The sequence below is a fragment of the Manis javanica genome, chromosome 1 (genome assembly GCF_040802235.1).
Source record: "Manis javanica isolate MJ-LG chromosome 1, MJ_LKY, whole genome shotgun sequence".
Lineage (NCBI taxonomy): Eukaryota > Metazoa > Chordata > Mammalia > Pholidota > Manidae > Manis > Manis javanica.
The window spans coordinates 89,140,097-89,162,146 of record NC_133156.1 but is presented as its reverse complement, the minus strand read 5'-3'; the positions used below and the strand labels follow the sequence as shown (position 1 = coordinate 89,162,146).

Below are 22,050 nucleotides of genomic sequence, written 5' to 3'. Positions count from 1 at the left end.
ACAGTCATCTGAAGAAAAGGGGTATGTGTCATTAGAGCTGACCTTCAGGAACAAGTCCAATGTTGTGACAGGCAATCCTGGGTTGGTTATTACAGGAAGTGCAGTGGAGATGACTGGGTGAGAGGTGAAAAGCACATGTGGGCCCTCCTGAGGAAGCCAGCAGATAGCTGCCCCAAGCCAGAAGTCATCCAGCTTATTCTGAGCTTAACTCCAGTCTGTGTGGAGAGCCTCATAAACCAAGACAGGTGTATGTGGGTGTCTTGCCAATGCATTTCAGCCCTGGGCAAGTTCGCTATGGATTCAGTGTGACCAAAGAAATTGACAGCAAAACATTCTTGGGGTGAAAGGGTTATACCCAACTTTATTTCCAGGTGGGAGGTCAGTCACTAGAATCCCATTCACTCAGAATGAGTCTGCAGGCAGCAAGCCAGTCTCTGCCTCTGGGCCCCTCTGTCTGCACAGCCGTCCCACACAGCCGTCCTCTGGTCCTCTGTCCTCAGCGCTGCCACCACTCCAGCCTCTGCTCTGCTCTCCTGCAGCCTTGCAGCCCTGCCACCATGTCACGCCCAGAGCACTGAGTGGAGCGCTTTATATGGAGTCAACAGCCATGTATTGCCCACAGGTGTGCAGTAATCTAGTCAACCAGGGCCTGGTGAGAATCCTGGCCACAGGAACTCTCATTTTATCCACAGTGGGTGAGGGGAAGACCCCTCTCAGTCTCTTTTTCAGCATTCTGGGTCTGACTTCTCCAGGGTATGCCAGCTGAGGTTGAAGAAGGAACACATATCAACTTCTTCCCAAGTGCCTGAGCTGCCCGAGCTGACCACACTGAGTTCTTAACGCTGAAGTTCCTCAAGCAGGAGCCCACCAGAAGGAAGGGGCATGGCCACAGCATTCCCTCTGGTTCCCTCCCATCAGGTAAGACATCATCATAGCTGGTGCTCATCTCCTGGATGTAGTGCTAATGGATGGCATAGTGATCACCTGTCCACACTGCGGCCTGGCTAGACTGAGGTCCCATCTGGTCACTTGCCCAGGGAGGGGCTAAGACTTGGTCAGGTCAAGAATCTTCTCTATAGCCAGGACATACCCACCACAGTGGCCCAGTTCTGCTGCCTTTTTTGTCCAGGGATGCAGAATAGGGCTAACTGGTCCCATTTAAAGAAGAGTGGGGAAAAAAATCTGTTTCTTTAATCAGGATAGTACTTCAACAACAAAACCCTGGAGGGCCTCACAGTTCACAATCCAAAGTTTGATCTCTTGTGTTTGATGTTTGTCCATTTTGGGGCGGCTGTGGCTCCGTCCCATATTATCTTTACCTTGGGACCCAGGCTGACGCAGCATACTCGACCTGGAACATTCCTATCTCCTGCAGGTGAGGAACTTAGTGAACCACCCGTTAGCTCTTAAAACTTCTGCTTGGAAGTGATCCAAGGCTCTTCTGCTCCGATTCTGTTGGCCAAAGTCAGTCAAATGGCCAAGTCTGCTGTCAGCTGGTTAGGGAAGAGATAATCCTCATCCAGGGAGCAGCATGGAGTATCTGTGAAAAATAATACAATGTATTGGTCACCAAGGGAGGTGCTCCTTAATTCCATCATAAAATTATGTTCCTCAACTTACACATATTGCCGGGATCCTTATTTGCCATCTTATGAAACAGTAGGAGAATCTGAGTGGTGAGTATCACTGTCCAGTTGGTTGGTGAAGGTCTCTGAGGTTAGTGAGGAACGGAACATTAGCAGATTCAAAGTGCAGTGTGTGATTTAGGTTGGAGGAATGGAGTGGGAGGCAAGATTAGGGAAGAAAGTGGAGCCTGCATGTGAAGGGCCGTGGGCCCTAGGGGTTTAGAGTCGTTCTTTAGGCAGTGATGTTTCATGGAAGATTTTAGAGTGTTGGATGCATACTCTTCCTAGGAAGATCCCTGAAGGCATTATAAAGGATGAACTGAAGCTGGGTACGAGACAGAAAACATCACTAGGAAAATATTAATAATGGAGGCCTGGTTTTAGAGCTCCTTTGGGAGATAGGGGCTGTTAAAATTCAGAATTTGACTTAGGTTCAGACAGATTTAAGTTCAAGGTCTGCCTTTGAAATTTCACAGCTGGATCATTCTGGGAAAGCTCCTCTGTCTTGTTAAACCTCAGTTTCCTCCGTGTAAGGTGGGAATGATAATAGTATTGCCTTCCAAGGTTTGTTGTGGGGATTAAATAAAGTAGCATACAAAAAGTGCTTAATGAAAAGCAGTACACCTAGAAAGCCCTTACACATGGAGAAGCAGGGACGTTGGAGATTTAGAATCACTAGGACTTGGTGACCGTATGTGAAGAGTGAGGATGAGGAGGATTTGGAGAAGGTACCAGGGTTTTCTGGCTGGGGAATGGCAATGCCATTCATCTATAGGGGCTGCTGATGGTTGAGGGAGAAGCAATACTGAGTCTGAGATTCCAGGAAGACATCAATGGGGAAGGTTCCCAGCAGGTGCTTAAAAATCTGAGCTGGGCTCAGGAGATGGGACTCCTACAATGAGTCATGTGCTGATTGTGTGCACAGATGGCTCTTGGGGGCTTTGCTGCAGAAAACACTTAATTTTATACATTTGAGCACATTTTGTGTACCCTAAAGAGCTAGGCAAGAGGCTGTTCTCCAGGCCGCCAGTCCCTTAGATCAGTGGTTCTGACTTGAGTGCATCAGAATTACCTGCAGGGCTTCTTAAAGCCCAGAGTTTCTGATTCAGTAGGTGGGGGAATTGTCCTGAAAAGCTGTATTTCTGACAAGTTCCCAGGTGGCACTGCTGCTGGTGACCACCTGCACTACTCCCCTAGGCTGGTAGGGGGCTCCAAAAGGCCCCAGCTCACCTGCGCACTGGGGCCTAACAGCTCCAGGGCGGAAAAGGCCTTCATAGTCTGTTTTCCTTGTTCACAGGCTTTCCTAATCAGTGAGCACTGTATTAACCAAGGGCTACTACTTTTCAAAGATGCTGAGTGTTTTATTTCCAAGCATAGAATGTCCTGGAGGGGTCCAGAACCAAGGGGACATCACCAATAAGAAAGCTACAGGCAGGAGCCAAGATTCTTGCTGACTGTGTGTTTGTTGAGAAGACAAAGGGGTGCAAGGCTGCTTCTCCAGAAATGGCATCCAGGTTCCTAGGCTTGGTGTGTGTATGAGAAACAGAAAGCAAGCAGTGTCTTGATGGTTAACATGTGGGATAAAAGGAAGGGGGAGGGCTGGGGCAGAATTCTGAGCCCTATCATGATACAAATTGATTGTAAGTGGCTTTTAATTTTTCTTACACCAAAATCTTCAAGAAAAATGAACATGATTCTATGGCTGAAACACACAGAAAGGCCAATGGGATGGAATACCCAGATAGTGACCCAATATATATGGAAACTTGAGATACCATAGAAGTGGCATTGATCAGTGTGGTCAAAGGATGGTCTATTTAATAAATGGTACCAGAACATTTATGTATTTGAAAAAAATTAGATCCTATAAAGTTCATGTTTATATTTCCTATAAGCAAGAACATTCTCCTATTTAACCACAATATAACCACCAAAATTAGAAAATTAGTATTGATACATTATTATCATCTACTTCTCAGATTCCCATTCAAGTTTCATTAGTGGTCCGAATAGTATATAGTTCTGAAACACACATTGCACTTAGTTATGTCTCTTTAGTCTTCATCAATCTGGAACAATTCTTCAGTCTTCCTGACTTTCATAATCTTGACCATTTTGAAAATTACAGGAAAGTTGTTTTGTAGACCATTCTGCAATTTGGCTTTTCTTGATGTCTCCTTATGATTAGATTCAGATTGTTCTTTATTTGGTAGGAATAATGCAGAAGTGATGCTGTATTTGTCCCAATGCATAACATGTTAGGCAAAAATATATATATATAAATATATACTGAACAATTACTCCATTTACATATTTTTTTAAATCTGCAAAACTAAATAATGTATAGATACACATATATTTAGAAGTGCTATTAAGAAAAGAAAGAGAATGATATACACAAATTCAAGTTAATGACAAACACAAATTCAGGATAATGATAAAATCTAGGAAAGAAGGAGGGGAATGTGTTTGGGAAAGTTTTTAGCAGCTTCAATGGTTAATTTTATCTTTATACCTTATACATAAATTATAAATTTTTTGCTTGCATGAATTATTTCACAATACTTTTAAAAAATAAAACTCATTTCAGACCTCATTTTTCTGAGTTTGCAGTGGGCTAATGGAAGTTTTATCTGCTCTGGTCTAGCATTTGGAAACAATGCCTGAGCTCAGAATGATGGTGCAAAATGATAGCCTTTGCATACACCCATTGCCCCAGTCTAACTATTAATAGTGCTTTCAAAAGTCTTCTGGTTTGAGGGATATTATATCAAGTTCTACCTATGTATATATAGCACCTTCATTCTCAAGAGTTCAGAGTGCTTAAGAAACGATTTCCTCCTCTCAGATCTCATCCACTTACAGATGACAGAAAAGCATCCTTGAAAGAATCAGTGATTGAACTTGGTCCTGGTTAGCCAGTCCCAAAGCTGGGCTGGAACCTGGGTCTCCTCACTTCCTCCAAGTGTTCTGCCCTCGCGCTGCATCTGCCGTAACTGAGTCTCACAGTAGGCCTGGAAAATGCTGACCCTACATACAGGAGTGATTGCAGTAGCACCATTGATCCTCATGCCTAGAACAAGATTTAGGGAAATGGCCTTTTGAGAGTTCACAGCAGATTGCTGGGAGATTGGCAGCAATTCAACATGACAAGTGCACCGTATTTTTTGATTTGTAGTAACTCTAGGTTGTAATTCATAGAATGATGAGTCTTGGCCTATGAACCTATGTAGGAGATATCATCATCACAATGAACTAAAAAATCCACAAAACCACAATAAATGCCTCTTGTGTATGGACCTTTGTCTATCCCACTTAAGATTCTATCTTTGGCAGCAGCCATTGTTACAAAAGATATCTTTTCCTTTTTGGCATGAGTGGGGATGAGAAGTTGGGATGGAAGGAGTGACAGTCCTAAGCTCCCCTTAATAACAAAAACGTACCCATTCACATACCTGAAGTACTTAGAGTTTGAGCCTGAATGTGAAAACTTCTCTTAGTTTACTATTGACTATGTAAAATACAGTAATTCTTTCATTTGTCCAAAGGATCACCTAGTAGAAGCTTCTAAAGGTTCCCATTTTTTTTGCAGTGTTATTGAGGTATAATTGACATTCAATAAACTGCACATACTTGAAGTATATGATGTGATGAGTTTTGACTTACATTCACATCCATAAAGCCACCACCACACTTAAGATGGTGATCATATCCATTACCCTAAAAGTTTCCTTGTGCCCTTCGTAATCCATTCCCACTGCCTGCACAACCCTGGCCCCAAGCACTGATCCACCTTCTATCACTACAGATTGGTTTGCATTTTCTAGAATTTCATATAAATGGAATCACATAATATATCCTCTTTTTCTTTGGGTTCTTTCACTTAGCCTAAGTGTTTTGAGATTCATCCACCTTGTTGTATGTATCAATAATTCTTTTCTATTTCTTGCTGACAGGTATTCCATTGTATGGATATACTCCATTTGGTTATTTACCTATTGATGGGCATGTAAGTTATTTTTTACCTTTTGGCTATTACAAGTAAAACTGCTATGAACATTCATATACAAATCTATGTATAGACAGATGCTTTTGTCTCTCTTGGGTAAATATTTAGGAGTGGTATGTCTGGATAATGTGGTAATCGTAATTTAAAGTTTTAAAGGAACTGCCTAAATTTCTGAAGTGATTGAACTATTTAAGATTCCCACCAACAGAGTTCCAATTTTTCCATATTCTAGTCAACATTTAGTTTGGTCAGTCTTTTCATTTTAGCCATTCTAGTGGATGTATAGAGATATCTCACTGTGGTTTTAATTTGCATTTCCCTGATGATTAATGATTTTGATTGTTTTCTCATATGCTGCTTGCTATTCACATACATATATATATATATACATATATATATCATATACATATATATACATCATATACATATATAGTATCATATACATATATATATATGTATATGATACATATATAGAAGCTTCTACTAGGTGATCCTTTGGACAAATGAAAGAATTACTGTATTTTACATAGTCAATAGTAAACTAAGTAATCATATATATATATATACACACACATATGTATATAGTGCGTGTGTGTGTATAAATTGTCCATGTTTAAATTGGACTGTTTGACTTGTTAGTGAGTTGCTGTAAGAGTTTTTAAAAATATATTTTAGATACAAGTCCTGCAGCCAGTATATGTTTTTGAAATACTGTTTTCCCAATCTGTGGCTTGCCTTTTTCATTTTCAGAACAGTATTGTATGAAGAGCAAACAATTTTACTCTGAGGAAGTCCAGTTTGTTGTTTTTCTATTTGTGTCACAGTAATCCAAAATTACTAAGATTTTTCGTATGTTTTCTTCGAGAATTTTATAGTCTTGGTCCTTATATTTAAGTCTATAATCCATTCTGAGTAAATTTTTGTATATGGTTTGTAAGGGTCAAAATTAATCCTTTTACATAGCTCTAACCAGTTGTTTCAGCACCATTTGTTGAAAAAATTATCTTTTCCCCATTGAAAGCCTGCTGCTGAAAATCAATAGGTCAAATATGTGTGAAATCTCTCTTCCATTCCATTGATCTCTATGTCTTTCTGTATGCCAATACCACATTATCATAATTACTTTTTTACTTTATATGTATGCTTATTTTATTACTTACAATGTTTTAGAATCAGTTCCTCTGGTTATTTTTTGATATGAAGCCTACCAAAATCTTTCAGAGTTTTACAAACTTTAATCAAAACCCCTTATACCTTTGTCTCTCTAAACAGAGAAGTCTTGACTTTTCTGTTTTTTCCCCTATCCAGAACTTGATAATAATTATCTTAGTGGTTTTTTTATCCTATTGCTTCTACTCCATAATGTTTGATTTATGTGTGTATATATATATATTTGGCGCTTGAGTAGGCACAATAGAGTAGCTTCTCTTCCCCCTATTGTTATTATCTTTATCACTACTATTGGCACTATCATTATTGCACACACATTTTGGTTTCTGACACCCTTCCTAAATATACAAAACATTCACTTTAGTTTTGGCCCCAGCAATTGAACCAGATGAATTTTTTAATAAACCTGTAATGACTCCTAGGTTCCATATTGGCTCTTCTAGTGGACATACTGAGGTATCTCGTTGTGGTTTTAATTTGCATTTCCCTATGATTAATGATGTTGATCAGAATGATGGTGTATGCTTCCTGGGACATAATAGAAAACTCAGATATTATTATTTTGTAAGTATAATTTAAATTATTTCTCCCTAAATATATAACCAAATGCTTTTTCACACTGATCCTTTTCCAAGGATCTTGCCTGTTCACTGATCTTTGAAAGGCCATTCTGTGGTGAACCCTAGTCATATTATCACTTAATAACCCAAAAAGACTTCTGAAAACTGGAGGTTTCATATTTCTTACTTTACATTTGATTTTTTAAATGGAAATAAAAATTCTCTTACAGTGTGGCTTCTCCCCATTGAGAGATGAATTTACTTGTCCCTATGCTTTGTTTTCTGTCTTAAACCAATGTTCTCTTCATGACAAAATTGTTCAATCCCCAGCCCAATTCCTAAAAATACAGTTTTTAAGAGTGGTGTGTGTGTACAATTATGTAAAAAGTTTGGGAAAATGCAGATGATGGACTCACTCAGCAACATCAGGCTTAGATCCCATGCTGAAACCAGTCAAATTTTTGTTTCAGCAAAATTCCACCCTAAGCGATGTTATGACTTCAAGTGGGGTAAACTCATTTCAGCTCTCTTATAGAAATTTGGAGGAAGAGGAAGGGAGGCTGACAGGCAAAGTTGTTAAATGTTAAATCAAAAGCTGGAAAGTCATTGAATGCAAAATAATTAAACCTCAAATGAGAGTTTGGGAGGGACATCTCAGAAGCAAGGGGAAAGAATGTCAAACCAGCAGTAACTGAGGGAAAAGTCAGATGGAGGAGGATTCCTCCCTTCTCAGAAAAAAGGACTTCTCTGTCTCTATTGCTCTCCCACTCTTCCTTTTTTTAAATTAGAGATGAGGAAGGTGACAAACTCTAGAGAAGACAGACGGTGTGGGAGCAGAAGAGAGCGCTGCCTGTGCAGGACTGCCAGGCGGGAGCCATTGGGGGTGGGGGCCACCTTGGGCTTCAAAGGGTCAGAGAGCTGGGTGAAAAGCTGCCAACTGCAGGAATGTGAACTAAGGAGGGTGACCTTACAGAAATATAAAAAATGACATCTCTCTAAAATCTAGAGGGAAAATATGAGGATGTTAACTAGTTAGAAAAAAAGCCATTGTATATTGGAGTATGAAAAGAACTTAGAGGTCACAAAAACCAAGCCCTGTATTTCACAGATGGGCCAACAGCCCAGGACGAGCCATCAGAGTCCAGACTGGTCTGCCATTGTCTGATATGCTTGCATTTGAGCTTATAAAAAATAATGCTCCCCAATATTCAAAGAAATCATATTTTCTTGAAAGATACACCCTTCTTATCTTACGGCTCTTTGTGACACTGAGCACCATTATACACCCCTCTTTGAGAAGCACCAAATTAATTGATTTGCCCAAGAGCTATAGCTAGTTTCATGAGACTGTTTTAAATTTTGTTAAGTTTTGGAAAGAATCATTATCATCATATTTGGTGCTTCATGAATAGCTCCATTCATTTTCATTATTTTCATAAATAGGTGTGATATCTGAGCAGTTGTGGTATCGAGTTCAGTGCTGATACCAGTGGCCCAGTGGATTAGGGCCAAGGAAGACGAGGGTCTTCACCATGCTACCCTCACACGTCACCTGGGCCCAGCTTGGGCTGCTAGAACAGCCTCCAGTTAATCTTCTTGCCTCCTGTCTGGCCTCCTTGCAATCCATCTTTTGCAGAAGTCCTCAGAGTGACTTTTTTAAAATGCAAATCTAATCATATCACTCACTAACCACAAGTTAGATTCTTAGCTCCTTAACTTCTAGATCCTCCGTCCCTCATCCCCTCTTCACCCATGGTTCCCATCCTAACACCATACACACAAGCTTTAGTGATCTTCTATTACTTTTAGCTCATCAGGCCAGCTTCAGATGGCTGTATCTTGGCTAACAGCTCTCCCACCTAGGATGTCCTACTTTCCTTCCTCCTCTACCTGGAGAACATCTGCTCACTGCTCAAAGTTCAAAGCGACACTTCCCTTACTCTCCCAGTTAAAAGTGACCATCCTTTAATAGTGTCCCCTCCCTCCTAGATATACATACAGCCTAAAACCTATAATATCTAAATGCATTATTTATTTATATATCTGTGTTAGAAATACCACTGGTTTCAAACTTCAAAGCACATAGTGCACAGAAGAATCATCTAGGAGTCTCTTTAAAATGCACATTTCTTGGCCTCACCCTTAGAGATTCTGATTCTGATTCGGTAGGTCTGGCATCACAGGTGTTTCTGGACATCTGTGAGCCTACTTTAATAAGGTGAGTCTTTACCTGGCTGATGCACCATTTTTCCAAGGGCACAGAAAGCTGCTGGTTTGTTCCACCTGCTTCTTTCCAGTCATTGACTCACAAGAGTATCAGTTTGAGAGATCCCAACACCCACTTCCTCCCCTCCCACTCTCATGGGGGTAAAATTTGCAAAACTCATTTATATTCCCACAGGTAGGTGAGAATAACATTCTGGGCCATCACCATTCAATAATGGAAGCTTTGTGCAAAGTAGTGACAGGTGAGAGGAATGATTTCATTTTTCACTTTGACAATTGGATGAAGCAGGTTCCTGGCAGTTCTGCAAGGTTTTATGCCCACATAGTTACCCAGGGGATCTGCTTAGCAACCAAGAGATGCTGCAAGGAGAGGAAAAGCAGATTCTTCTCTCAGTGGAAGTTTGTAACTGAAATGCTGAAGCACAGAGAGGAGAGAGAGGGAATCTCTGACCTGGGGTTCCTGCTTGCTCCCTGGTCTTCAGAGAGACCTGTCTGAATGCCCTGGCCCCTCTCCTCTCTGCAGAGACTGGGCAGAACTCAGTGGGGAGCATCATTCTCAGGGGGCTTCACTATGCTTGATTAGATTTCTTCTTTATACAACTATTTTTTTCTGACTAGAAAATTCAACCCATTTTTTGGTAGTTTTGAGAGTCCAATATAGTATCCCTCTTCCATGCTTGGGTTTTAAACTGAGAAGACAAAAAAAGTAGGCACTTGGCAAACCAAATCTGACCAGTTCTCTGGTAAAGTTGGTATTGGAGAAGGGGCCTTATATCTGCAGGCATGTGGGCTTCCTAATATTGAACCCCAGAACTAAACTGAACCCCCCGAACAACAGCCCTTCAACCCTCCTCCCCTGAGCTGGGGTGATCTAGAAGATGTGGACTTGGCTGGTAGGTGGGCTCCCTGGAGGAAAGGGAGTGGCAGGGCTGCCAAGTCCAGTATGTCTTCTAAACTCACCAATCCGGTGGCTCCTTCAGATCGGGTAGAGAGGGTGAGGGGCAGGGAGAAACCAGTGTGGTGCCCACTTCACCTGGCAGGAAATATCAGACGTGGGTCCAGGCATTCCCTAACCCAACTGCATACACTGTTAGAGATTTGCAGAACTCAAAAAAGCATAAAAATAAAACAAAGATCAGTAGTAATTCCAGAGATATACTACATTTTTTCTAAGACACATATTTCTTACCTTCAAATGTTTCTAATGTTTTTCCTAAGTTGGTATGCATTTTACAATTGATGTAAGTTTAATGTGCTATTATTATTTCTTCCTAGAAGACTTTTCTTAAGGCTCTGGGGCCACTTTTAGTTGTTAATGTCTTAGAAATGAGGAAATATGGTAAATTTCATTTATTTTCCAAAGATAGGGTTTATACTAGAGCATCTTCCTGTATTATAGGTTGTGAAAACCTGATGTATAAAGATTGTAAAATATTCCACTTTCAGAATATACTAGAATATATTTAACTAATCTCTACCCCTTGGCATTTAAGTTGTGTGGGAGGGGTTTGTTTTGATTTTAATATTATACATAAAGCTATGGTAAACTTCCTTGTACCTAAGTCTTTGCTCCAAATATGATTTCTTTCCCCCTTAAGAATTGGTCCTTGAATTCAGGATATTAATTTTTTTAAAGTATTGGTTTAATGTGACTATATTGTTCCCTGGAAAAGTTATCCAGTATAACCTCCCATTAGGACTGAGAGTACGCCTCTCTCACCATGGTTAGTACCGCAGCATGTGATGGGGCAGCGTTAGAAGGTGGATAGTCTTTTTCTGAATTAGAGGGCTGTCAATATTCAAAGCCTATTCTGCCACTCCTTGTCAACCCAACCTCCTTTCCTCCAGAGTCCAGAGTCCCTGGGAGAAGTGATAGGCACAGCAGATGAGGCCAAGCATAGGCAGGCTCACTGTTGCCACAAACCTTTGCTGCCCAACCCAATATAGTACCCCGATGGGTTAGGCTCACTGATGGAGAGAAAAATGCCCCCAAACGGGCCGGAGCCAAAGCCGGCACAGGAGCACTCACAGCAGCTTTTCCCTGTGTCCACACTCGCAGCTGCAGTAGCCAGGCAGCACTGTAGCAACGGAGCCTAGGAAGGTGTCAGGAGAGCGCTGGTCCAATGCCTAGCAGCTGGCTGCGGTTCCTCTGTCAACCCCGGGACTCAGGACTGGAAGAAGCTGAGCTTCCTCTGGAAGCCAAGGAGCATGACTGTTGTGGATGCTGTATCTTGGTCTCCATCTAGCTGGCCCAGGGGAAGAGGCAGCAAAGGGAGGCTTAGCAGCCTGTGTTCCATGCCATGCAACACATTTTAATGAGCATCTGCCGTGTGAAGGGCAGTATTAAGTGCTATAGGAAAAATAAGGTTTTATTATTTTGGCACCAGCTGCATGGATCCCCACCCCTCCACAGTCCATCTGCTCTCTCCCTGGATACAGGCAGGAGACTCTTCCGGGGAGGAGCCGTGTGTACTCAGCACCATGGGCAGCAGGAGACTGGTCTGTGGCAAGGGTGAACCTGGCATGTTTACTGGAAAGAAATCTTTTTAGTTCTTGGTTCCCTGGAGAACAATGTACCAAATTCTGTGGACATTCCTCAGTGGGATGATTCCTATCCAGGCTAAGTAGAGAATTCCAGGGCCTAACTATGCCCAAACCGCACTGTATTTTTTACCTGCTTTCCACTAGGGTACAGATTCTCTTATTTGATACTAGAGTTAACTGAGGGCTTTAGGTCAAGCTTTTTAGAGTAGAATTGGCTGGGCATTCACCGGTAAGATGGCTCACCAGAACTGGTGGGCCAAGCTCCTTCAAGCTATGACAATTTATGTTTGAGCAGTTGTTAGAATTAAGGGGACTCATGGTATTTCTGAACCAGGAACCTGCACTGGGGTTGAGCTCACTGATAACAGAGCCAAAGAGGTATTGTCAAAGGGCACGACTAGGGACAGAGGCTGTGGACAGAGAGAAGGGCAGTTTGAGTGGCCAGCCTCTTGATCACAGAAGCATCAGGAAAATACCCTTTCCCAAAACAGGGAGCAGAGTGATGGATTATGCAGTGGTGGGGGGCCCATCTTGGGGAGGACAGCTGCCTTGGGAGTTCCTCTGAAGGCACTTGGTGGAGATTTGGAGGCAAGCTGCATGGTGTCGGCATCTCATCAGTCCAGCTGGGCCCTGAGAGTCAGTACTCCGTCTCCTCAGAGTGGTATCCTGCTCCCCACTGGCAAAGCAGAGAAGAATGGAAGAGCTTGGAGTCAGACACTCAGTCTCAGCCAGGCCCCACAGGTCCTCAGCGCCTGGGAGGGACAGAAATAGAGGCCACAGGATTATTTTCCCTAAAGTTCCATCTGTTCAATGAGGTTGACTGCCTAGGGGCAGAGTGTGGATGAACTCTTGGATCTCTCCAGCCAACTGAGAGGGTCTTTGTCAAGCAACCCTTGACTGGGCTGGTGTCACTGCTAGCAGAACAGGGAAGAGCCTGCAGGGGCAGCGGGAGGGGTGGGTCCTCTGACTGATCACTGGGGGCCTCCAACCATAAACACTCCCAGGGCCACACTATCTGCTGACTGTCTAAACAGCAAATAATGGGACATTTTAAAGTATCAAAGAAAAACAGAAAGATACACTTAATTTCAATAAAAAAAGAAGACTAAAAGATTAAGATGGCCTTAAAAGCAAGCATTTTAAAACATGAAAAGAAATTTCAAAATAAGCTTAAAAATAAGGAACTTTGAAATTTCAATATAAATAAAGGAAGAAAAAGTAACTAAAATAAATCGGATTTAAAAATGGATAAATAAAAGGCCTCAAGTTCGGGAAAATAAAATTTAAGAAATTTTCTATCCAGGAAATTGGAAGAAAAGTTACAATTCCAGGAAGAGAATATTAAGAGTTTTTTCAAAAGAGAAGCTACAACTAGATGAGATTTAAAATTACGACAAATGGCTGAACACCAATAAGAAATTAAAAACATAAAAAAGAAAAGCTATACATGATTAAAATAAAACCCAAAAAGCCATGAAGTGAAAAGTCAAAAACATGTTAGTGAGTGAAGCTATTAAGAACGTAGGGTTTGTAAACACTACCAAACAAAAAAGGAGAAAATATGTAGGGTAAAGTGAAAATGTAGAGTTTTAAAATATAGAGTCAGGTGAAAGCTAACAGTGGTGAGGAGCGAACAGCAGGGGTGCCATTTACTTTGGAGGTGAAGAGCCAGGTGGCAGAAAGTCAAGAGGTCTTCTTCCGCTCCTGGTCCTAGATGTCACCCTCTAGGCTCCAGGCTTGGTCCAACTCTGACTGTATTTCTCTTAGCTCCTTAATTCACCATATCTAATATATGAGAGGCCTGAAGAAAAGGAGCCACTACAACGGTGCATCAGAGGCAACAGCCTTAGATCCTGCCTTGTCCCCACCCAACCCCCACTCTCACAGGAATAGAAGATACAGAAATGGATGAAGAGGAGATCAAATATGGATTGAGGATAAAATGTCTAGAATATTCACTAATACGTCTCTTTGATGTCTTCTGCATCAGAACATAAATACAGCGGCCAAAGTTCATCTTCTGTAAAGTTGCTAAAACTATCCCATAATTATATGTTTTTACTGTTTTGGTTCAAAATTGTGCAGAATAAAGTATAACCTAAAGAGAAACCAAATAGTTACTTGGTTTCCTTTGCCAAATTTCCTTGAAAAATGTAAACCCATCAGTTTTAAATTAGGTAGTCAACGAATGAGTATTTGTGGAGTATCTTGTGTTTGGAGGCCTGCAAGTCTCTGTGGAAGCAATGAGGACAGGAGTCCTGGCCTTGCCGGGCACAGATGGCACCAGGCCCAGTCAGTGAGGTTTCCATTGCTGTGACTTACTTTCCACCAGTCTGAAAGCCAAAAAATGTATTTGGGCATGTTTGTTCCTCCAGGGTCTCCTCTTTATCCATTACTAAGACACCCAGGTGTTTTGGGTTTTTTTTTAAATTCTCTATGAAGAGATATTATTTCTGCAAGCAAGTGGGCATTTTACCTAAGGGCTGTGTTCTGTTTTACTTTCTCAGCTCGCTTTCTTCTGCCTCAGGTCGGTCTGCAGTTCCAACCTCACAGCCAAGCAGCAGCAGATAAGAGCCTCTGAAAGGGGTTGGATTACATTTTAAATTAATTTCAGACGTTCATGTTTCTGTTTACTGCTGTGTAACCTTATTTCTCCAAGCCTGACTAGCCTGTTGGTAACAGAGAAGTCCTGTGAACCATGGTAACCCAGTAATAACCTTATAAATGCACCTGTAAGTCACCCGTATTTCGGGGAGGGCCCTGGCAGCTCACACCAGGCCACTTGAGTCCTTTGCATGTCAGTTATGAATATCAAGTGACATCATTGATGACTGAGCACTTTTTAAAAGCCCTGTACAACACTGAGTTGGAGAAAACTAGTAATTGGTTGCTTTATTTTCTTTTTTTAGCCCAGAGTGGCAGACTTGTGGGGAGCATTATTTCCCTTCCCTAATTCAATCTGGCTGGCCTTGTTTCATCTTTTTAAATGACACATTAACTTTATATGAATTATTTATATATTTTAGTAGTATCTTTCCAAGAGACTTAAAAATTTCACAGATACTGGGGTCAGGAGTTTGGTGGTGGTTTGGAAAGGGAGACAAACATTAGGGGGAAAAGAGAGAGAAAGAATACAAGAGGCTGTTGGAAAATAAGTCAAACTGTATGGGCCCCAAAGTACCTGAATAGAATATACTGGGTACATACAAGTTTATTAGTTCACTAGTTTGTAGTAGCTAAGCAAAGCTACTGCAAGATTGACTGTGAGGTTGGCAAACCCAAGAACCAGTCCCATCACTTCCCATGTGCCAGCAGCCATGGCAGACATTGCTAACGGATGTGAGCTAGAAGTTGACCTCACATTCCTTCTCACAAAAATGCTTAGTAGTTTGGATTGCAATTAGCATCCTAGATGAAAGTAACTTTTTATGCTAAAAATTTTGAAGAATACAGCGAGACTAGGATAGTTCATATAACAACAGTAGCTGGAAGCTACAATCATTAAAAAAAAAAAAAGAGCCTTATGGCCATATGCTAGAGAAAACTGCTTCATAAACTCCTCAGGCAGTGGCTGGTGGTGATTGGGAGGACCACGGGACAAAAGAAGACCAAGAGAGGAGGGAAGGGCTCAAAGCCTGCTGCTGTAGGATCCTAGCACTGCTCACGTCCCTGGGGCCTCTCCCAACACACGTAACTAGTCCCCTTAACTTTGTCACATACTTAATTACTTAACCTTAGATTTAGATTTAAATTAATCTAAGTGAAATAAACTTAAAAATTCTGTTTCTCAGTTCCACTAGCCACATTTCAAGAGCTCACTAGCCGTATGTGGCTAGTGCTACTCTGGTGAGCAGTGCAGATATAGAACATTTCCATCATCACAGAACAGTTTATAGACAACCTAAGACAAATCCCAGTGTGTGTCTTACTCATAACACTGCTTAATAGCCTGGCATCATAGGGCTGTCCTTTCCTGATGGGAGTTAGTCACACACAGTATTAACAGATACTCAATTCTGACTCCCTCCTTGGCCTTCACCTATGCAGAAAGAGGGAATCAGGCTGGGGGATAGAGAGGAAATACGCAATTTCCAGAATTGAAATTATTTTCCTTCAATGTGAAAGTTACAGAAAGAACAGATGGCACTTTTTAAAAAATTAAAATCTGGGATCAAAGAGAAGGAAAGAGCCAAATATGAGTCTCAGGGCTGCTGTTGATTTTTCCTGACCAACTCAGCCAACTCATCGTTGGTTCCATGAAATACACAAATGTTCTTAGTTTCAAGATTTGGGTTGCAGAAAGAACTCATACTTTTGCATTCAATTGAAAAGAAGATGCTTGCTTTTACCCAAACTTCTCATGATTCTGTCATTTCCCATCCTGCCTGCCTGCTGGCTATTTTGCGTTTGAAGCAGAACAGATAAGCTTTGACCTTGGAGCAGCTCCATGGGATTTTCTGCAGATGGTTCTCAATAATAAGGTGTTTGCTCATTTGTTTCTAGATTCTTTTATTTCAAATAAGAGTACAGCTAAATTGACCCATGGGGAGAAAACAGATTAGGCAGAAAATAGCATCTCTTTAGATTTCTTACTCCAGCACATTCTGATTCCACCCGTGAAATTGTCCCACCAGGATGCCGGCACTAACAGACCAAGGCAGGCCAAGGGGAGGGCAAGCAGAGACCCTAGTTCCGAGGGCCAGGAAAGTCAGCTGAGGCTGAAAGGACAGGCGGGGCAGTGGGTTTAGCATGAGAGCAGCATCCAGAGCCCAGGAGGTCCACTGGAGGGCGAGCCCCTGCCGTTCCAGCAGCCTCCGCAGAGCCAGGTGCAGGCCGTTTCCCCCACAGCCAGATCTGAGTGGCCTCAAGCCCCTAGGGGTTATCTGGGGGTGGGTCCTGGCCCTGACTGAGGCACAGAAGAGATGCAATGCTGGCCTACTAGAGCTGAAGGGGCTTTCAAGAACCTCTGCTGTATTCCCCAGAATAGTCTGAAGATCAGAAGCACCCTGTATGCCTGTGAAGCACAGAGCCATGCCTCCTAAAGCTTGGTCACCTGGATATCTGATGAGCACCTCAAGTGCCTTTGATCTCAGAACACTCATCTATGCCATGGTTTTCAGGCTGGGCCCCAAGGAGCCCTGAGTTCTCGAAACACTCCTATAGAGCAGCAGAAAGATGCAGTAAGAAGGTGGGGGAAAGACTGATAGTGTGAAACTCGAGCCACCCCCTACCTGGCTACCATCTGATAATGCTTATCAAACCCCTCAGTGCAGGTGCTATACCTGTATCATCTCATTAATCCTTACACTAACTCTATGATGTAGACATAATGATAATCTCTATTTTATGGAGAAAACTAAGGGTTGGTAAATAACATGTACAAAGTCATACAACTAGTATGTGGCACAGCTGAAATTTGAATGATAAAACTCCCTACCATCATGTTATATTAGTCTTGAAGAAGCTCCTTTTATATCTGTTTTATTTGTGATTGAGTATCTTGTAATGTTTAGTCTATAAAATAGACTAAAATTTAGACTATGGACTAGACTATAATATAGTCTAAAAATATTCTACTCCTAATGAAGTTGTGAAAATATATATCTAGTCTGATGTGTGTGTGTGTGTGCCTTTTATATAAGAAGATTCAAAGGCCCAGAGAGGTTCAGCGATCTGGCCCAAACAAGGTTGGTAGCTCCCCCAGGAGGCCATCTCTGAACTCAGCTCTGCCCTGAGCCAGCAGGGTGCCCTGGGCTGACATGGTCTGTGACCTTTCCACCTGCAGACTGTAGGGCCTAAGCCTGGCAGATGCCATCTGCTGAGAAAGAGTTATGGCTCCTGTTGAGGGCTAGATTGGGAGCTAGGGACATTAGCCAAAGGAGTAAACAAAGATGACAGTTCATTGTGAATAATTTTCTCCTCTTGTTACATGGGACCATGACTTCTCTGTTAGCCTGTCTCCAGTCCCTACAACTGTAACTGAATCTGAACCTCTTTCATTCCTGTTCTAATTAATATCCATGTGGCTTGGGGCTTCCTGAAAGAGTGAAATATTTTCTTCTAGAGGTGGCTGTATTTCAGGGACTGGTTATTTCTTCTTCCCTTGGACTGGTTCATCCATCACTTGGAGATGTTTTGCAACCAAAGGGTGAATGCTTTTCTTAGAACAGCAGCCTCTACCCTAGTCCCCAAGCCAAAGCTGGGTGATCAGGAGAGGGCTTGGGGAACAGCCAGCCCCTGTCTTCCAAAACCCACCATTTGGTAAGTGAATGTGATGCTGTTTGCTCCCCCTCAGGAATGGACACTCTGCAAGATGCCTGCGAACCCTGCTCCTGGAACATTTGGGTCTCTGTCTGCCTACTGTCTCTCAGAGGGGGAGAAGAAAGTTTTGAGAAGCTACACATTCTTTGCTTGAGGAATCCAGCTGAGCCTCCAAGTTGATTTATTTGATTACGTGTCCAGGACCCAGTGTTTTTTCCAGGGCTGCTGTCAAAACTATCTTTCCATGTTGAGAAATCAATTTTCTTCCCTCAGCTGAAATGGCTTTACAAAATGTACGCTTGAGAGAGGCCTTCATTTTATAAGATACTTCTTGAGTGGTGTGCCTCTTGACACATACTCTCCTGGAGGGGCTTACATGAGAAGGAGTCTTGACTCCATTTATGGCCTCTTCATCCTCTTAGCTTTCTAAAGAAGGTGGTTCCATCAGGTAGCTTTTAAGCAGCTCTTTTCATTGCCTAACAGATAGATTGCATGCAAATTCTACCTGCATTTTTCCAAGTAGTAATATCCCTGAGATATCTTAGCAGGAAGTCCCATGCCAAGGAAATGTGACATTTGCAGCAAGAAACAACACTGCTATGCCACACATCCACGGGACAGTCTGGGGAGAAGGATGAGGAGATAAAATGAGAACAGGGGAACAAGGTGGATTTGGAAGGGAGCGGTTGTAGGGGAGGCAAACTTTTCCCTTTACTGTCTTAGGGTTCTTTTTGGCGGGGCCTGAGAATTAAATCAACATAAGAGAGATCAACAGGAAAACAACACACAGTTTTATTTAATACAAGTTTTATGTGAAACGGGAGCCTTCATAAGAAAATAAAGACTCAAGGAAATGGTGAAACCTATTTGCTTTTGTATTAGGTTGAACAAAGAACAACTGTGAAAAAGTGACTAAACTATGTGGGGAGATGAAAGGAAGAGAAGAATTATTTTAACAAGATCTGTTTGCATAGAATTCTGTCAACCTCAATTTATCATTGATATGAATGTTACTTTCCTTCTGGCAGAGGGAACACATCTTTCATATGGGGATTTCATCTCCTGCTTTTAAGAAAAAGAAAAATGGTCAAGGGGTTTTCCTTGTATTTGCTGTTTTTCAGGTATGTTTACCTCAAAGTAGTCAATATGCCAGAGTGGTGTATTTTAGGGTGCTGTGTTCTGAACTCCTTCACAACACAGTATGAAGTGAAGTGGTAAAGGTGGTAGTTAAGAGCACTAGGCTTCTGACCAAGCTGGGTTTGAATCCTGGCTCTGCCACTCACCAGCTGAGTTCCTGCAAGTTCTTTACTGTCTTCATGGCAACTGCATCTGAAGACAGAATTTACTTCATGGAGTTGTTAGTGTTAAACGATATAACAGATATAAAACTTTTGGCACAGTGCCTGGCACATAGCATGTGCTCAATAAACATTTGTTGTTACTATTCACCCCTTCTGGGGACGTAATAGTGGATCCCTGGTTTAGTGTGAGGAGCTGGCCAGGAAGTTTTGATTCATCCTCAACTGTGATTTCTCAGCCACTTGGGCTGCCATGTTTTCCCAGGAAGCAGCAAATGGCCGGGACACTGGCACCTTGCTATGAGACATTGTATTCAGCTTCCTAAAGTAAGGAGGCTGGAAGGCAGGTGATATACTCAGAGGTGAATGCTCCTTGGTCTCCCGCCCACTTCATTCTGCCATTCAGAAGGGATTTTTCAGTTAATCAAAGAGAGGAGAGAGCAAGTCCAGTCAGCTCTCCCTTTCTAGAGAGAAGACTTGCCAGTACCTTTACAAGCCCTGCCTCATCCCAGCCTCCCATCCCTCAGGGTAGAGCATGTGTGTCTCTTCTTCAGTCTCCCTGAAAGGACTAACAACTCTCAGATAAATACATAAATGGCAAGAATAATTAAATCTGGCAGTGTTTGAAGTAAAACCCTGGCTTCTTACTGTCATTTTACCCCCACGGGTCTCTTATTCCAAGCCTGCGCCGAGTCCTTGAGCAGAAAGAAATAACACTCCGGGCGCTTGGTGGCAAGGAACAGTCAACCGCACCCATCAGCTGCCAGGCGGGTCCCCGGGCGAGAGCCTCGGGGCTGCCCTGCGGGGTGAGGCAGCTGTCTAATAAAAGACCATTTTCGTAATCAGTGTTCGGTGCAAACGAACCGTTTTCATTTATAGAAACGGTGAAGCCACCTGCTATTTAAAGGCCCCGTCCCCCCCCCTCCTCCTCCCGGGGCTGAATCTTCCTGCCCCCTCCCTCGGCCGGCTGTGTCTCGTCAGAGTTCCCGTCTCCTCGCGCAGCAGCGTAAATCTCTGACCGGCCACCGCCCGTGCATTGCTTCTTACACTCGATTTGGGCTCTGGGATTATGGCCCCTTCCACGAAAACAGCTCCCGTGAGAGCGGTCAGCCGAGGAGGAACTGGGTGTCCCTTCCCGCCCGGAGAGTGAGCAGAGCGCGCCTCCCTGGGCGTCCCGGCCGCGGCTTCCCTCCCACCGGCCCCCGCGGCTCCGCCGAGTCGGGCGCTGACGCCGGAGGCGGGGCGGAGAGGACGGGGAGGAGGAGAAAGTGCTGCCGCCGAGGCAGGAGCGCCGGAACCCCGAGCGAAAGGAAGGGCCTTGGAGAAAACGGCAGGAAGACGGCAAAACAAAAACACAGGTGCAGCAAAACCTGTTAGCCAGCCGCTCCCGGGAATGGGACGTTGTGGCCGGTGGAGGTTTCTAGTTAATTGTGAACGGAGTCAAAATCTTTTTGGCTCAATTTAGAAAACCTTTCTGCACAATGTTAGTTCACTTTCTTATCTCCGTTACAGATGGAGACATGGGACCTTACAGCACCTCAAAGGGCAGAAGTCCAAGTGGGAATAACCAATTGCAGGATGGAGAGCCTGTGAAAGGAAGCATCCCTGCCTGGGTGAAATATATGCTGAACCCTTCTGCTTATCCTGAAAGCAAAAATCTCTGATATAAACTTGCTTTTCCATGCTTTTTACTTAATCCTGGATTGTTGAGTATGAGAATCTGTTGAAAGTGTAACAGCATAGTACACTCGTATTCATTCTTTAAATCTCAACTTCAATATCACCTCCTCTCTGAAGCCCTTCTGATTATTCCTTCCTCTCTCCCCTCAGGCCCACCCACCCCAGGTATTTCCCTCTTTGCTTAGCATACTTTGTCAACATGGCACATAGTGGGCAGGTGACTGAGGGACGCTTCCGCTTCCGCTGTGATCCTGCTTAAGAAGCTGTGCTCCAAGTCTGTTTTGTGATGATAATAAACTCCAATTACTTGTGAAGTCCCAGAAGGCAGAAAACCGGTCCTGTTTGTTATACTCCCAGCTCAGGGCCAGAAACTAGGGAAGGAAGGATTAAGGAGAAATGCTATATACAGATATGAAGAGGAGAAACCATTTATAGGCTTAATGATTTACTCTTAATTCTGAGACTTTTTCCATGTCTGTTTCCCTTTGATTTTTAAGACAAAATGCTTCCTACAAGGTTTCTTGTGTGATATCAGCATAATATTTCTCTTTCTATAAACCAATCCATTCTCTAAATGTACTATAGCGGGTAGGGGTGGGGTGGGAATGAAAGGAAAGGAGCGACACACAACAGCAATTCACCGGAGAGTTCCGCTTTATTAGGGAAAGGTACTGGGT

The 22,050-nt window shown here is 42.8% G+C and overlaps 1 long non-coding RNA gene across 1 annotated transcript; it reads left to right on the top strand.

Annotated features, from left to right (window-relative positions):
- Nucleotides 1–502: 502 nt before the first annotated feature.
- LOC108397270 (uncharacterized) lies at nucleotides 503–21,389 on the top strand. The gene is made up of 5 exons (XR_001853146.3): nucleotides 503–622; nucleotides 753–918; nucleotides 5,582–5,634; nucleotides 18,430–21,051; nucleotides 21,206–21,389. It is a non-coding gene; the product is annotated as an uncharacterized lncRNA (long non-coding RNA).
- The last annotated feature ends 661 nt before the right edge of the window (nucleotides 21,390–22,050 follow it).